Genomic DNA, 16971 nt, shown 5'->3' on the forward strand with positions numbered 1-16971 from the left:
CAGTTCTGCTCAAATGGGAGGGAAACAACATGGAAGAGGCACTTGAGCTGACCATGAGAATGGAGAGACACTGCCAAGCAAGAACTGGCTGGGGAGAAGGAGACTGAGGGGAACGAATGGCATGAACTGGGAATGAGGGAGAGGAAGCAGCATAGGGCCTGTCAGAGAAAAGGTGTGGAGGGAATAAGCGAGTGACAAGAAATGAAGCTGAAAGAGGCTTTGAGTGCAAAGCTAAAATACTGGCAATAAATAAAAAGTCACTAAAAACTTCCACTTCTGGCAGGATGAAAAACAAGGGTCAGATTTACCTTCCCCCATGAAAAAGACCAAAAATTGGAGGAAAATATTTGAAACAATGAATTTTAAACATTGAACTTCAGGCAGCACAGGAGAGTGATTCCTGAGAGAAGGGAAACAGACGAAATGAACGTCACAATTGCCCCAGCTTACTGCCTGCCCGGAGAAAATTTCCAGGCCACGTCACAGGGAGAGGGAAGCCAGGCAGAACAGGCAAACTCCACGTGAGGAGACAGAGCTGGTAATCTATGGAGGCCAAGGAGACTTGGAACTTCTGCAGGGCCAAGTACCAGAGAGGAGACAGCTACGCTGAAGAGAGTGTTAGAGACCTGCAAAGACTCACTTGCTACTCTATCTGAGTACTGGTAAGCACATGCATGCGAGTAAGTACCCAAGGCCAGGGAACAGAGCCATGGAGCTCACGCAAGGCTCCCATCAACCTGATGGAAAACCTCATATTCACAGGCATAAAGCAGAGCTCTCAAAGGGTTTTGTCTCTGCTGTTATAAAAAATTAGCCCTGGACTAAACTCTGCTCTCCAAAAAGCTTAAAAGCAAGCCTGGAAAGAATCAAAACTGGAAAACACAACCAATAATGAGGAGGAAAAACAGTCAACAGTAACAGCCCTGCAAAGTGACACAGATGGTAGAAATCAAACAAGGACATTAAAAGTTACTATAACTATAGTCAGTACATTCAGGGAAAAAACGAGCATGTTAAGTAAAGGTATGGAAGACGTAAAAAAAACCCCACCAAAATCAAACACTTAAAAATAAAAACTAAAATTTCTGAAATAAAAATTACACTGGATGGGATCAATAGCAGAGCAGACAGTGCAGAAGAAATGGTTAGTAAATATGATGACAGAGCAATGAAAGCTATTCAAAATGAAACACAAAGAGAGGGAGAAAAAAGACAGCACAGCAGTGAGCTACAGGATGACTGTAAGCAGTCTGATACATGTGTAACTGCAGTCCCCAAAGGAGGGGGAAGGACAGACAAAATATGTGAAGACATAATAGCTGAAAATTTTCCAAATTTGATGAAAACTATAATCCCATGGAGCCAAGAAGTTCAAAAAAAATTCCAAGCACAAGAAACAGGAAGAAAACTACGCCAAGCCATAGAATAACCAAATTGCTTAAATTCAGTGAAGAGAAAATCCTAAAAGCAACCAGAGGGGGGAAAAACATTACAGACAAAGAATCAAAAAATAACAGACTTCTTGACAGAAATGATGCAAGTCAAAAGATAGTGGAGGAACATCATTAAAATTCTGGGGGAAAAACAAAACTAAACTGCCATTGTAGAATTCTATACCTAGTAAAAATATTATACAAAAATGAAGGTGAAATAAGAATTTTTAAGACACAGAAAAGCTGGAAGATTTTGTCACCAGCAGACCTGCACTATAGGAAACGTTTAAGGAAGTCCTACAGGAGGAGATTCAAGATGAAAATCTGTGTATACAGAAAAGAATGAAGAGCACCGGAGACAGAAATGTGGATAAATGGAAATGATTTTTCCATTATTAAAAAAAAGTCTCTAAAAGACAACTGGCTGTTTAAAGCATAAATAACTGTATTTTGGGGTTATGCCATATGTAGAACAAGAATATGTGGCAGCAATAGCTCCAAGGGGGGGCAGTGTTAAGGTTTTTATACATGAAGCAGTATAATATTTCTTGAAGACAAACCACAAGTTAAAAGGCATACACTGTAAGTTCTAAAAGAACCACTAAAAAACCCAAAAGAGTTATAGCTAATAAGCCAAAAAAGTAGAATACTAAAGATATGTGAGAAAAATAAAGGCTATAAAAAGCTAAATAAATGGAAATATTTATGACCAGAAATTACTTCAGGGAGATTACTTAGCACAGATTCAGAGGACATCAGCCTTTAATGGTACCTAAAGAATCATCTAGGTCCACGGTATTCCCTTCTACAACCTTCTAAATCTTCTTACCAAATGACCACATTGCTTCACCTTAAATATTTCCAGTGTCCAGTAATGCAGGATTAGCAGACTTCAGAATCAGACAGCTGTTAGAAAATTTCATAGTGAAACGAACATTGCCTCACTATAGTGTCGGCTGGTCCTGGGTCTGCACTGCAGATAAGGTAGTATCTTCATTGGCTCCTCATTGAAAACAGCTTGCCTGTCTTCCCTAAATAGTCTTCTCCAGAAAAACCTCCTCTCAGCTACTTTAACTATCCTCCTAAGAAAGAGAGGATTAATGTTTCAACTCTATCCAGATGGAATGATGCACAAGACACCGGACCACCATTTCCCTGCAAATGTTGCAAATTTAATGTAGCTCAGGGCTACCTTTAAGAATTTTTGCAATTATATCATATAATTCATTCAAAGCCAGATCTTCGGAATAAACACTGCAATGATGGCTTTAACTCTTCTCACTATTTAATTTAATCTCATTAATAGCCCATCATTCAACACTGTGGAGGTATTTCTGAATTCTGAAGGACATCCAAAATGCCAGCTATTGTACCCATATTTGTATCATCTGAAATCTGATAGGTAGGTATGCCTCGCATGGCCTCAATCATTAACCAAAATGCCGAAAAGGAAGTAACTGAATGGAGCCTAACATTATGCCTTTGAATCATCATGCTCTTTTCAGTAATGATCTATAAATAATCTTTGGGCATGGCTGCTCAGCCACTTACATATACACTTATTTCCAAATGATATTCAAAAGGCTTTTTGTTAAATATTCTGATAAAATAAGAATATACTATTTCCTCCACATTTCCTGAATATAAGGAAATGAAATAAAGTTAATTTGGTACGACCGTTTTACTTAAGTCTATGCTGATTTCTACTGACTACTGCTTTCTTTTCTAAATGCTTACAAAGTATCTTCCTAATAATCCCATTATGAAACCTTATTCAGTGTCAATGTAAGCAGACCCTTTACCTCTCTGAGTCTGCTGTCACTACCCTATTCTGTTAATGTCTTAGATTTCTGACAGCAGTTTGTTGTCATCCCATATATAAATTGTAAGTACCCCAGAATGTACTTTTTCTGGACCAGGAGATAAAAATCATTTATCAACAGTAAATATTCTCTTATAATCTAATTACATGTGTTGCCTTTACAATTTCATTTTATTAATCTCTATTCTTAAGATGATTCTCTTTGACAGGGAAGTATCTAACATTTAGTAGGTTTTCTGAGTATATTATCTGCTGAATTTACTCACTGACCCTACTACGTCATAGACCTTAGCCCCGTCTGCTTCTCTGACTAGATCAAAGTTTTGAGGTTCTTAATAACCCTTCATGTGTCTCAGTTTATACTCTGCTTTGAAAATCTGAGATCAGACCATACTCTATGCTTTCTGATAGTAAAGGATGAAGAAGTGCTCACTATGAACAAAAGATGAAGATCAAAATGCTCACTATGTTGGGGGGAAGGGGAGTGATAGCTTAAGTATGGGGTTTCTTTTTGAGGAGATGGAATTTTAAAAATTGATTGTGGTTGCACATTATCGGTGAATAAACTACGAACTACTGAATTGTACACTTTAGATGGGTGAACTATATGATATGCAAGCTGTATCTCAAAAAAGCTGTTTTTAAAAAATGGAGGAGAGAAGCGAGGAAATAGAAAGCTACTTATGGTGCTTCTAAGATGAAAGGCACCCTGGATTCAAACATAAAGCCCTCTTCTTCCCTTTCAGCAGATGACACTGTTACCTACATTATGAGCGGGGAGGAAAACACCATCGAATTCTCTCCTCTGCTAACCATTATACTCACCTACCTATATTAACCCTCCTTGCTTCTAACCATTATACTCACCTACCTATATTAACCCTCCTTGCTTCTGGATTCCACTCATCTCCTGCCTTCTCAGGATCTCATCCTGTCTGTTACCTTATCTCCTCATATAGTCGACTCCCCTCTTACCTGATTCCTCCAAACTCAATTTTAAATATGATCTATTAGATTCCCACTAACAAAACTAAACAAGCTCTCCTTTGACTCCATAACCCCCTCCCAGCTACTGTCCGCCATAATTAAGCCTCTCAGAACACCTCCCTGTGTCTGTTACAGCCCACATCTCTTTCCTATTCACTCTTCAGCCCAATCCCGTGAGACTTCTACAGCCAGTACTTTATAGCTTTCAGACAGCCACCAACGACCTGCCTGCCATTAAAGACAATTTCTAGCCTTCATCATGCATGAGCTCTCGGCAGCATTTGAAGTTGGCTACACTCTGCTTTTAAAACCGCTCCTCCCTGTCCTCTGTGACTTACCAACACCCTACTTTTTTTCTTCCTGTCTCCCTGGTTGCTCCTCTGTCTCCTTTTTGGCTCATCCTCCTGGAGTGGGCCACTTAAATATTGGGAATTCCTCCAGGCAGAGTACAGGGCCCTCTTCTTCTCATTCTATCATCTCTCCCTAGGTAACCTCATCCACACACAACTTTAATGAACACCTAAATGCAGATGCCTCACAGATTCCTATCTCAAATCCAGTTCTCTTACTAGTATATTAAGCAACCTGCTAGAAGTGTCTCTACTTGGATGTCTCAAGGTACCTCAAACCTAATGCATCTAGAACAGAACTCATGCTCTTGCCCCAAAGCCTATGTTCTTCCCTTGTTCCATATTTCTGGGAATGAGATGCCACTACTGATGCTCTTAACGTGTCAGAAACTTAGGATTCATCCTCGACTCTTCCCTCTTCCTCACCCTGCCCCGATATCTAATCCATCACCAAGTCTCCAAAATCCATCCATTTATACTCCACCATCACCACCAAAGTCCCCATAACTCTTGTCTGGACGACTAAGGAGCCTACTGACTGGTTTCCTTGAATTCCCTACAGTCCATTTTCCACATCACAATTAGAATGATCTTTTCATAACACAAATATGATTAAGATTTGTGCTTAAATCCTTTGTCTTAAAATGCTTAAATCTTTGTGTTTAAAATGCTTCAATTACCTATTGCTCTTAGGATGGAGAAAATTCCCTTTTAACATGGCCCATAAAACCCTGCATGGTTTGACCCTACCTCTCTGACCTCACCCTGCACTGCAATTCCTCCCCCACTATCTATACACCAATGCTCTGGTCACACTGGGCTCCTTTCGGGCCCCTGCACATGTGGGTGCCTATGCCCACAATGCTCTTCGTGCTCATATTCCGCCCCACCTCCCAGCCAACTCCCGCTCTTCCTTCACTGCTCAGCTCAACGATCACCTCCTCAGAGAAGTCTTTCCAAGTCAATTCTATCATACATTCTCCTACTACCTGGTACTGCTTCACAGTGTTTCTCACAGCTGTACATAACTCTGCTTTTCCTTGTATTTCTAATGAATGTCTGTTTCCTTCTGCTCCAGTAGCAGCCCAGTGCGTGCAGGTGCTCCATTCATGCTTGATGAGCGGCTGAACATGAGTATACGTGATCACTGGGATACAAAATCCAGATGAACACTGGATGTAGGGAAATGTGATGTTCTAACACCATAAAGTCAAGGAATTCCTCTAAAAAAGTAGTGCAGATCCAGGGACCTGAAGGAAGGACACTCTGCAACACCTCACCAAGAAAAGTTGAGGGAATCTACCTGACAGTTTCAGTGGTGAGCAAGGAACCTAACTCCCTGTTTCCTCAGAGAAAACAGTCTGGAAGGATACACACCAAACTGAGTACAATATGCCTATGGGGAGGGGCAAGAAGAATACTTTCACTCTGCACTTTCTGTATTTCAGATTTGTTTGAATGTTTTACAGTTCATATTTTAGTTTTTTAAGAGCAAAATGACAAAGGGAATGAGAGAAATAGATCAAAGTGTTTACTAAGTTGGTAACAATTGTCTTATCTAATTTCTGCTTCTGTTTCCCTCCTTTCACTCCTCCCCACACATCACCCCTAAATTTTTAAGATTTCTAACAAATAACTAAGTATTGTGTATAGGTCTACACACGTAAATAGGCCTACCAACCACGCCTTGAAAACCAGTGCCACAAACACTGCCAGATAGAAAGCTAAAGGCTAGAATTGGGCTTAACAGGTAAAAGGCTCCTCAAACTACTGAGAAGTAGAGAATGGCACTGGGGACAAGTGACTTCCAAACCTGGGTATTTCCATGGTTAGTTACCATCGACACAGGATAATCAGCAGCATGATATAAAAGAAAAACTAAAATTCATCAACTTTATTGTTTACTAACAGTCCTGATACATGAGAGCAATCAAGTTCATATTCCAATTGACGACTTCTAATTTTATGTATATTTCAACCATTTGTGTGAGTTCTGTTCCCCATTACAAGTTGAACACAATTACAAGTTGATTTTAAAAAAGCTTGAAAAAGAAATAAACATGACCAAATATTACTAAAAGATGATCAGAAAAGCTTATGAAATTAAGTGATTCACCAGAAAAGGTGATGCAGCAAGAATTTACTGAATGAAGACACACATACAGAGTAAATAAACTTGGCTGTTCTTGTTTAGACTTCACTTGGTTCCCTTCATCAGCATTCACATTAGTGACCCTGCCCAGTCCCCCCTCTCTGGCCAGCCTGCATTATGTCAGCACGTTCTCTGCCTCTCTGACCACATCCTCCTTATCTGCCACCCCCCTGCTTGTCTCCTCACACCTACTAAGTAAGCTGTTCACACAGCTCCTCACACACTGTACCATGGTCAAGCTGCTGAGATCATCATGACACCTAATCCACCGGGCTCCCTAATGACCGTGTGACCTGTCCTGTTAAGACAAAGTTTCAGGGCTGCCCGTGCTCACAGCTCCAGGTCTCCTGCTCCCCTAAACAATGTGGGGTGTCCTTTACTGAAGACTTTCTCTACTTCAGCCCCCAGGGTAGAGAAGGTGATGGAACCTGTGCACACCTGGTTCCCTAAAATTCATGCTGTTCAACTGCTTTCACTCCAGCCAGAAACATTCCTTCAAACTGGATTGATTTTTCAACCAGTTACTCCCAGCAGCAAATACTTCAAAACTGCTTCACTTTCCACAACAGAACTTAGTTCTCTTTCTCTGTTCCGTATCCGAACATCTAGCTTCACCTCCCCCATTTGGAAATCTAGTGAAAACATCTTCGACTTCTTTGATCCATCTTGATGTATTTCTGCCATCCTCTGTCTCGACCCTGGAGATACACCAGAATCACCTGGGGAAATTTTAGACAAAGATGCTCACTCCCCTAAGAGACTTACTAAATGACAAAGGAAAAATAGTACTTTTACACAGAGACGCCACTTAACCATGTGATCATCATGAATGGTACTGAGACTACTGGCCTCGTGTGCCTCCTGAAAGGACCCGCTGCAAAGGGCATGGCATCACTTCTGTGGTCTTTCTTGCCAAAAAGGCATCACCTGCATTGAATCATGAGGAAACATCAGCCAAACCCAAATTAAGGAACAGTCTACAAAACAAGTGGCCAGTATTTTTCCAAAGTGTCAAGGTCATGATGTCAAACACAAAGAAACTGTTCCTGATTAAAGGAGAGTAAGTAGATGTTACAGCTAAAAGCAATGTGTGATCCTGAACTGCATCTTGGTGCAGAAAAAGGACATTAGCAGACACTGCGGAAATTTGAAAAAGGTCTGTGGATTAGTCAACAGTATTGTATCAATGTTAGCTTCCTGATTTGATCATTGCACGGTGGCTACATAAAATGTTAACATGTGGGGAAGCAGGGTGAAGGGTACTCTTTTGTAATCATTTTATCAGCCTTAAAAGCTAATCAATCCTCTTATTTTGCTTCTACTTCACAGGTAAGAGGCAGCCCTCCGTAATCCCCAGGCTGGTGGCTCTATATATGTGTGCTGGGGAAAGGGCTCCTACATGAAAAGGAGGCTGGCCTTGCCTCAAGTCCCCCCTTGCAATTTTGCCAGTTGTGTGGCCTCATGCAAGGTTGCTGGGCCCGACGCCTGGTGGGATCTATTCCATTTCTTAAGATCTCAAATTCCAAATAAAGGTTCTCCCAATTCTCTTCTGCCCCGTCATCTACTCTCACTCTCTCGCCCTGGAGGCTTTGTCTCTTCTCAAGTGACCCCAAATGCTCACACTACTCCTCTCCCCTCTCACAGCCCATTCCCCCCTCCTGCCATTCTCCTCCTGATGCCACAGCAGCTGCTACCTTGTCTCAGCCCCTGGCCTTGCAGTGCTCTATCTCCTCATCTGCACCTCTCATTTCCCTAACATACATTCAAGGGCTTTAGAAAGGGCTTGCTTACACTCCTTTACACCCTCCTCCCTCCAATGTGACTGAGACAGTGATTTACACACGGTCTGACTTCATGATTTTGTTAAATAACTGAATTGTCTAGGACATTTTGTCAGTAGAACATGGTGTTCTGAGACACAGATGCTACACTTATGTGGCCAGTGAGCCTTATATTATGTTTCATGGGTACAGTCTACTAACAGTAGCCAACTGTTTTAATAAATACATGGTGATGAAGAGAAACATGTGAGAAGCACCCCCCTCATGATAAGCCCATTCACTTGACTGGAAAATGATGTGAACTGTGCCTCACTAACTCACACACTGCTGACTCGTCTAGGTGAGACACACAGAATTTTAAGCTCCTGATTGTTTTCTTGCGGCTTCTGAGAAGTGGTTTACCCTGTATGATTCTACTAAGCAGCCACATATATAGTGGGAGTCTGGGGACACCCAGCTGAGCAGAGTCATGGAGGAAGGAGTCTGAGGCTTGGCAGAGCTGCTCAGAGTCAAGGCCGGGGTAGGGTGCGGGGCAGGCATACTAATCCTGTACCATGAAGCCTCAGTGACTTCCACAACCAGTTGATAACGACTTTATTTCTACTTAGTATCTTTTAAAAATACTTAAAAATTAAACAATTTAAGGTACAGGATCTACTTAAGCAGTAACCAATATTCCAAAGTTCACACCTACTACTCTCACCTCACTAGTAACAATATCACAACTATACTTCTTCCCCTCCCAGGGTGAGGAGACAAGTAACTACTTCAAAATTTTAAGCGTCATGCCCATAATGATATCCCCAATTAGAAGTAAGGCTGTGAGACTTCCCACTGCCTGTTTTCTCTTTAAAAAAATACAGCGAGGTGGAAAAAAAGCAACTAGCAAGCCAAACATTTGTACAAGTGGCCTATTTCAAGACTTCCAAGAATTCAGATTTCATACTAAATCTCTTGCCTTAAACCCAATGTTTCCACAGTACCCATCCCTGTACCATTTTACCGTCATCAGTGGCAACCACTCAGATACCAAGTAGTGATACAAAAACACATTTTTAGAAGACCAGAGGAGCTACTCACTCACCCGCAAATGCTTCCAGACCACACCACTGAAGTGCTCGTAGCCCTTATCACCCACACCTCTTCTGGACCCAACAAGGCCCAACTACTCAGTAGATCCCAAACTGGCCTTACGGTGGGAGGTGTCTCATCACAGATGGAGGTACAGGGTTTATCTGCTGGAGTACAACACTGGGTCTGCCCTCCCCTTGGCTCCCAATTTTTAATAGATAAAGTTACTTGTTAAGCCCAACTTACCAATATATAAAGCACACTTAAACACAGCAAGAGTAAAACGCTTAAAGTATAGATATGGCTAATTGAGAAATTAAAAGGCTAATAACCTTAAAAGAAAATATTCTACTTTATCGTGATATTAACTTAAAATGATGAAACATTTTCCCCCTCCTATTAGAGGCAAAGACTTCTAGAAGATATACTGGTAGTGGAAAAATATATTGGTACAACTTTATTGGAGGGCAATTTAGCAAAATGTATCAAAAAGCCTTAAAAGGTGCAATCCCTCTGAATCACCCATTATACTTCTAGGGAATTCACCCTGGGGAAACATAATTACACAAAGATGTTACGTACAAGCAGTGTCATTTACAATAGCAAAGGATCAGAACTACAAGTTATCCCACTGAACTGGTTAAATCATGGTGTACCCATAAAATGGAAGATTATGGCAAGCTTTAAAAACAATTAAGTAGATCTATACTGACATGCAAAGATGTTAACACTAAAATTAAAAAACAGGGACTTCGCTGGTGGCGCAGTGGTTAAGAATCCACCTGCCAATGTAGGGGACACGGGTGCGATCCCTGGTCCAGGAAGGTCCCACATGCTGCACAGCAACTAAGCCTGTGCACCACAACTACTGAGCCCGCATGCCTAGAGCCAGTGCTCTGCAATAAGAGAAGCCACCGCAATGAGAAGCCCGCACACCGCAACGCAGAGTAGCCCCCGCTCGCCACAACTAGAGAAAGCCACACGCAGCAACGAAGACACAACGCAGCCAAAAATAAATAAATAAATATTTTTTAAAAAATTAAAAAACAAACAAGGACCTAGAATAGCATGACCTCGTGTTTAGTAACTTACCGGCCCCAGAAAGAGAGGGAGAGAGCTAGAATATGCATGAGAATCTGCGAGGATATCCCACTATCTTAACAGTAGTCATTTCATGTGGGAGTGGAATTAGGATGAGCTTTATTTTGCCTTTTATACTCTGTTGAATTTTCTGAATTTTTGGAATGAACATATTACTAAAACATAACACTTCATATAGACAGAAATATAGAAATCAATTAAAACTATCAGGCTTAATGAAGGAAGCATAGATCTCTTGCACACACATATGTACCCACACACCCACGCTCCCACATTACCTACAGAGTGCTTACAAAAAGGGAAAGAGGGAGAAGCTGCAAATTTCGGCCTCCTCTCCCCTCACGTAATGGTTTCAAACGAACAGGACTTTGTCAAAAAGATACTTAAGTAAAGAGAAAGAATCTGATGACTCTAAGGTTTTGAGCCAGAAAGGCAATATTTCTTAAACCAGTCACTCAGGAAGAGAGAGACCAATTCTGGGGCAGAGAAAATGAATTTTTGAGTTGAATATGTTAAGTCTGAAGGGATGCCTCAGTATGGAATCACAATATCTTAAGTGTTGAAGAGATGTCAGAAGTCATCGAAATCAGTGGTTTTTAAGTGCTTTTGGGGGCCACTGATAATCACACTTCCTAATCCTGCTGCCACCATTTTTCAAAGTAAAGATCTTGTGTAGAACCCTAACATACCAATAAGGATAAGGTAAAATTGAAAAAGTGGATGAAGGGAGAAAGAACACCTGAAACCATGGCCTGCTTCTCCAGAGCACCCTTTGCACGTCTGTGGAACATTAAGTTTAAAAGCAAAACAAGAATATTACTCAGCCATAAAAAAGAATGAAATAATGCCATTTGCAGCAACATGGATGGACCTAGAGATTATCATACTAAGTGAAGTAAGACAGAGAAAGACAAGTATCATATGATGTCACTTCTATGTGGAATCTAAAAAAAATGATATAAATGAACTTATTTACAAAACAGAAACAGACTCACGGACACAGAAAACAAATTTAATGGTCACCAAAGGGGACACTGTGGGGAAGGGAAGAGCAATAAATTGGGAGTTTGGGATTAACACGTACACACTACTATATATAAAACAGATAAACAACAAGGATCTACTGTACACTACAGGGAACTATGTTCAATACCTTGTAATAACCTATAATGGAAAAGAATCTGAAAAAGAATATACACACACATATATATTTCTGAATCACTTTGTTGTACACCTGAAACTAACACAACATTGTAAATTAACTATACTTCAATTTTTAAAAATGGGTAAAAAAAAACACCCTTAAAAAACAAGGCAAAACAAACACAGAACAACACTTGCCTTGCACACCACACCCCCGATTTCTCACGCAATAAGAATCCTGTTATAATCTATCTCATCAAGAGTATCTTATCAGGACTTCTCTGGTGGTGCAGTGGTTAAGAATCCACTTGCCAGTGCAGGGGATATGGGTTCGAGCCCTGGTCCGGGAAGATCCCACATGCCGCAGAGCAACTAAGCCCGTGCACCACAACTACTGAGCCTGCGCTCTAGAGCCCACATGCCACAACTACTGAAGCCCGTGAGCCTAGAGCCTGTGCTCCCCAACAAGAGAAGCCACTGCAATGAGAAGCCCGCACGCTGCAACCAAGACGCAACACAGTCAAAAATAAATAAATAAAATTTTAAAAGAAGTATCTTATCAAGTTTCTTTAGATATGTACGTAGCTCTCTTTTCGTGGGTCATATGGTTTTTGTCACAACTACTCAACTCTGCCACTGCAGCAGGAGAACAGCCACAGACCATGTGTCAATGAATGGGTATGGCTGTGTTCCAATAGAACTTTATTTACAAAACCAAGTAATGGGCTGACCTGGGCCACAGTTTATTCACTCATGCTCTGAAAAATATCTGGTGGGTAGAAGTAAAGGCCAAAGGATATGTGAACCTGAAGTTAAATGTGGACACCCATCAAATCCTTTCAATCCTCCCTCAGAAATCTAGTCTCACATCTTGCTTCTCCTCCTTACCCTTAAGCTTTCCTTGTCATCAGAGTCCTCTTATCAAGTTAATCTTTTGCCATTATGTCTATCTTTACAACACTTCCAATCTCACCCCATCTCTGACTTTGAAACATTACTAGTAGGAATGTAATGGGAAAGAGGTTGGTGGGTTTCTTATAAAACTAAACATGGGGTTTCCCTGGTGGTGCAGTGGTTGAGAGTCCGCCTGCCGATGCAGGGGACACGGGTTCACGCCCCGGTCCGGGAGGATGGGCCCGTGAGCCATGGCCGCTGAGCCTGTGCGTCCAGAACCTGTGCTCTGCAGCGGGAGAGGACACAGCAGTGAGAGGCCCGCGTACCGCAAAAAAAAAAAAAAAAAAAAAAAAAAACTAAACATGATCTTACCCAAGAATTGTACTCTTGGGCATTTATCCTACAGAAAGCAAAACTTATGCTCACACAAAACCTGTATGAAAATGTTCATAGTAGCTTTATTTGTAATAGCCCAAACTGGAAACACTCTAGATGTCCTTCAAAGGGTGAATGGTTAAACATTTACCCTATGTACACACTATGGTACATTCATGGAATGGAATACTACTCAGCAATCAAAAGTAATTACTGATATTCACAACTACTTGCACAGATATATGGGGAATTAAGGTGAATGGGCAAAAAAGCCAATCTCAAAATGTTACATACTATAGGATTCTATTTACAAAACATTCTTGAAATAACAAAATTATAGGTTGGGAGAACAGATTAGTGGTTGCCAGCAAGGGTTAGAGATGGGGGAGAGGAGATGGGTGTGGCTATAATGGGATAGCAGGAGGGGGCCTTGCGGTTATGGAAGAGCTCTGCATCTTGATTGTGGTAGTGGTTACACGTGTGATAAAACTGCACAGAGCTACACACATACACTCACAAAACTGTAAAGCTGGTGAAATGTGAATAAGGCCTGTGGACTACACCAACGTCAACTTCCTGGTCTTGATACTGTATATAGTTATGTAAGATGTTAACATTGCGGGAAACTGGGTATAAGGTACATGGGATCACCCTGTATACTTTTTTGCACCTTCCTGTGAATTAAAAATTATCTAACGATAAAGATTTAAAACAAAGCAGGACAACAACAACTGCAGATTTCTTCAGCTCCCTCAGTCTATCTTTAGGTTGTAAATAAGGCACTTTTCAATCTACCACAATCTACATCTCTAGCTTCACTTCCTACCATTCTCCTCTAGTAACTCCTATAGTCACCCTAAACTTGTCACTGTTTTCTGGATATGCCATGCTTTAGTCTGTTTCACATTCTGTTCCCTCTCACTCTCTGCCTGCCAAACACCTTTAAACCACTTCAAATGTCACCTAATGCTATCTAATGTACCCGTCTCTGACAGAGGTAGTAACTGCTTTATCCTCTTGGTTCCCATAGAATTTCACTCATACCTCCAAGTATCTCTACACTATATTGTTTTACATACCTATTTCCTCTACTAGCTTATAAACTCCTTAAGAACAGGGACAAAACTTGATCCACGTGTCCATCTATCTGCCCATATATATATATAAGGGCACTAAAATGTCTATGAATTCAATCAAGTTGGGAATCTTCTGCAAAAGATGACAATGGAAGTGATGACAGTAATTACTCTTATTGTTATCTTTTGCAAAAAAAGCTGTCCTGCTAACTACTGTAAGGATGGAGCTCAGCATAAGGAAACATAATTCAAATGCAAATCATTCTTTATAGTCATCTTTTTTAGAAGCAATTTTGAAATGATTAAGCAGAATTTTCCTTGCTTCTGTTCCCTATTAGTTTACACAATCAAGTGTATAATTTACACGTAACTTATAATTTACATGTATAATTTACACGTAACTAGTTATTATTATTGAGAAATGCCTCAAAGAACCCAGATTTTTTGAGGAGGAGGAGGCTTAAATCATTTATTATTTTGTCTTATATTCTTCTCTTTTTTTGAGTTTCTTTATACCCACTTTTTTTTTACATCTTTATTGGAGTATAATTGCTTTACAATGGTGTGTTAATTTCTGCTTTATAACAAAGTGAATCAGTTATACATATACATATGTTCCCATATCTCTCTCCTCTTTCATCTCCCTCCTCCCACCCTCCCTATCCCACTATACCCACTCTTTAGCAAAAGAATCATTTTAAACAAAGTCCTCTAAATATATATCAATCTATTTTACTGCCTTAAATATTAATTCATTCTCAAAAAGGGATTAGATGATCTCATTAAAAAAAGGAAGTTCTTAAAGTAAATTAAGATAAAGGATGTGAGACGGAATCTAAAAGTAAACTGAGAAATATTGCTGGTGCCAAATACTTAATAATGAGACCAATTCTATTATCATATTAATTTCTAAATTAAAAAAAAATCCTACACACATATGTGTCTCTCCACTAAAGAAAATGTCTGAGTATACTAAGCTGAAAGATCATGGACTAAAAAAAAAACCTATTAATAACCTTCTGGTGTCAAAGATTACTGTAAACAAGTTTAGTAACCATGAGTCACTGTTAGATGGCTATGCTATGAAAAGGCTATTCCCTTCCCCCCTCTTAAATATGCCAGCAAACTTACTCCTCTCATGAAATGAGTGAATATAGCTATTCAACACTGTGAACACATGCATTCACAGTGATGAAGGGAACCAAGGATAAGCTGAGCAAGGCAGCTATACCTCCTTTACATAGCATGCAGTGGGCAGAGTGTGTAACCAGTCATTATGTATGCAGATCTATGGGGCTGTCAGCAATGAAAGAACAAATTCCACTCCACCCCACGCCCATGCCCCAATTACCTAAAAATAGGGATGGTAAGATAAACCGTGTTTTCTAAAAGTATAAGGAAAGTAGTTTTCAAATTCTCTTTAAAAGGTATGGCACAGTTCCTAAGGGAGTAATCTATTTGTATTATAGACAAGTCTTAATATGGCAACTGTGTACCATACAGAACAAGTAAAAACATCAACACACTACAAAGAAAGAAACACTCAAACGTTATATTTATCATTTTGTCTACAAGATCACAAGAAATGAGTGAGAAAATGCCCATGGATATAATGAATAAAGCAAAAACAGACAAAATTTTACCATGGGTTTGGCAGAGCTAGGAGTGAATACCACCTCTGATTCTAATATAACAGGTGTTCTAGGAAACAAGAGCTTTCTTCATGTGGATCGTGAGAATAATAACAACAAATAATTCTACCTCAAAATAAGACGGAGGCCTATTCTCTACAAAGGCACCTTGCAAAATATGGTGTTGGATATAACAATGTGTCAATCGTACAAAGTTTGAATTCCTTCTAAAAGACCTAAGTGACCACCTAGCCCACACCAATACACATCCAGAAACAGGAACCTTGCGATCTCCCATGGAAGCCAACTTCTACTTATTATTTTCCCTAATATCAGGATGAAATTGGACTCCCTGTTTTTCCTCCACTCACAGGGCCTTAATTCTATCTCCTGTCACTGTCTGGAAGCTTCCCTTATCTGATATTAGATGATCCCCTAAAAACATTTTACTAAGAGCTCTAGGGCTCAAATTTTATTCTTTCTCTACATCACACCTCCAGTTCATTCAACTGTTTCTCATGGCAGAACTTTGAATTTCTGTACTAACCTGGTCACTCCCCTCTCAATACACTCTGGTTTCTCTACATCCTCAAATATGGACTTATTATCTACACAGAGCAGAAGATGATCATTTTGAATTTAGTGTTTTTCTATTATTGCAACCTAGGTTTTCAATAGTCTTTTTTAGGTGCTTTATTACATGATCTATTTATTCTCAAGGCAAACATCTGTGGTTTCTAAGCCACCTATATCTCAGTTGGTACACGGATAGTCTTTTACTCTCTTCATTGAGTTATAATTAACATACAACAAAGCACACATATTTAAAAGAGTACAATTTGATAACTTTGGTCTTTTGTACACATCTCTGAAGCCCTCGAGACAGTGAACATGCCCATCACCACCATGATTCCACTGTGATCCCCTCATACCACCAACCCCACTCTAACCCTCCACATACATCCCTGCCAACCCCAAAGCAATCGCTGATCTGTTTTCTGTCATTACGGCTATTCACAGAGTTTTGTATAAACAGAATCATACATTATGTACTATTTATAGTCTGGCTTCTTTCACTCAACACAATTATTTTGAGATTCATTCATATTGTTGTGTACAGCAATAGTTCATTCCTTTTTATTGCTGAGTAGTATT

General features: G+C 40.1%; 1 protein-coding gene across 1 annotated transcript in view; it reads right to left on the minus strand.

Annotated features, from left to right (window-relative positions):
* Window positions 1-16971, minus strand: part of CAB39 (calcium binding protein 39) — an 86767-nt gene that overhangs the window by 24870 nt on the left and 44926 nt on the right. The window lies entirely within an intron of this gene.

This window comes from Grampus griseus (assembly GCF_964374135.1).
Source record: "Grampus griseus genome assembly, chromosome: 7".
NCBI lineage: Eukaryota > Metazoa > Chordata > Mammalia > Artiodactyla > Delphinidae > Grampus > Grampus griseus.